The sequence below is a fragment of the Triticum dicoccoides genome, chromosome 2A (genome assembly GCF_002162155.2).
Source record: "Triticum dicoccoides isolate Atlit2015 ecotype Zavitan chromosome 2A, WEW_v2.0, whole genome shotgun sequence".
Lineage (NCBI taxonomy): Eukaryota > Viridiplantae > Streptophyta > Magnoliopsida > Poales > Poaceae > Triticum > Triticum dicoccoides.
Window position 1 is genome coordinate 59,066,709 of NC_041382.1, and position 1,998 is coordinate 59,068,706.

At 45.8% G+C, this 1,998-nt stretch overlaps 1 long non-coding RNA gene across 1 annotated transcript in view; it reads right to left on the reverse strand.

Annotated features, from left to right (window-relative positions):
* Positions 1 to 1,247: 1,247 nt before the first annotated feature.
* LOC119358924 overlaps positions 1,248 to 1,998 on the reverse strand; it is a 1,965-nt gene continuing 1,214 nt past the window's right edge. Inside the window, exon 3 of the long non-coding RNA XR_005172333.1 lies at positions 1,248 to 1,527. This is a non-coding gene — a long non-coding RNA (uncharacterized LOC119358924). The remainder of the gene's footprint in view (positions 1,528 to 1,998) is intronic.

Here is a 1,998-nt window from a genome sequence, read left to right on the forward strand (position 1 = left end):
CAGAGTGATGCTCTGCTAGAAAATTGATAAACTGTGAATATGGAAGGTAGAACTATGTTAACTAGAAGATAACCCGTGCGTTGTTGCGGTAATAGGTTGCTGAAAATTTGGGCTGATAACGTTATCATATGATTTGTTATATTTGATTTTATGTGGAGTTGCAAAATATATATTGAATATAAGTAGAATAACCGGATGGGAAACGTTTTTATTGCATGGTTGAATGTTGTGGTGGGGCTTTCTTCATGCATGGTCACATGTTGGGGTTGGCCTTATTTCATGCATAATTGTATGATGGGGTTAGCATGCTTGCATGTTGGGATAAATAAAGTAATGGGATCACTCTCTTATGTATACTATATGATTAACGGTTTTGCTAAGGCTGGTCATAGTGGGGAGTAATTTAGGCTAGTGTCATATACTAGTGTCATGTATATGACACTAGTCTAAGTTACTACTTTTATAATGTAAAGTAACATAATAGTAGTATCTTAGACGAAAATGGCCTCTGGTGGCTGAGCACCCTGCAGGCCGGAATCAGTGCCGTCTGTGCTCGTTGCGATCGGTGCAAGCCATTAAGACACGACCGTATTTTCACCGTATTTTCACCGTATTCGTGCCAGAGTCCGCTGCCGAGCCTCCATATTTGCTATTTAAATAAACCTTGCGGGCACACGTACACAAGCAGGTACATCAGTGCAGCACAGCATCTAGTCAAACACTCATGTACACGGCACCGGAGTTGACCCGTCAAGATGTGCGACGACAGGGAGCCGTTTGAGTCAAACGTTGAGGATCCTGCCGTTGCCTTGGTCTGGCCGGCTATTTATAGGAGAGATGGCTCTCCATCGCAGCCGCACCCTGCCCAAACAAGTTCGACATGGCTTTGCCTTCATCCTCGGTTCGTTCCAGGCAAAGACTTCAGCACTTGCCGCTCATCATGTGCCCGGACTGCGGCGAGGTTTAGGTGAAGACCAACATCAGTCGGAAAAGAAGGCGAAAACGAGGGCAAGCGTTCCTACAAGTGCCCGATCGACACTGTAAGCTTCATTTTCTTTCTTAGATTCATCCTTTTTGAATTTGCAAGCGGGCTCATCTCTAAAGCCAACTCTGATCGCCATGGCAAATTCTTTGTTTTTCGTTCATTGTGTTCTTGCGCAGGGCCCCGACAAATGTGGCTGGTTCAAGTGGGAGGAAGCATACGCAACCATCCTGAGGAGAGGTCAAGCAGCTGTGCTGCGTGCGCAGAACACCCCAAGGCAGCAGGTCGCTAACTATGGGTACCAGGCGCAGATACATTATTTTGTACACCATGTTTCTCAACCATAGATGCCCAACCATCCTCGAATTCTTTCTCACTAACCATGTGATGCATCATCTTGTTGAACTTTTGTTTGAGCTCGCTGCCCTTGCCTAGTAGTGGCCCAAGTAGCTCTTTTGCTTTCTTCAGCACATGCCATTTGCACCACCGATGTGATGTATGCGGCATGACATCTTCTATGGCAACCTCCATTGCACGAGCTTGGTCTGAAAAACAATAATTCACTATTAGCATATTCCAGGATGAAAGCATTTTTAGAGCAATCCTAAAAGGAAAGATCATCAGCACTAAAAGGAAAGATCATCAGTAGTTCGACTGCAATGGCTTGCCCTGCATAGGTTTTCAATGTGTTATGAGAGCATACAAATTTGAAAGAGCAGCCGCGGGGAAACATTTGTGTTGTCTGAATTATTGAATCATCCTCACCACACACGCGCATACAAACTCCTGCATGCACTTTATCCGATGGACGTTCAACCTGCTTTTGGCATACCTAACGCCAAACCCCATCAGTTGTTAACCCGGCGTTTAGCCTCTTCAACCGTGTCAAAGCTAGTTCCGAGCGCCGGGTTAACAACCGTGCCAACCTTGTTGTCTGCATAAGCTCTCATTGAAGCCTCGAGGGCAGGGACTCTGCTTGGGTTGGCATCCCTCTCTTCTTGCGCATTGCCAATCCT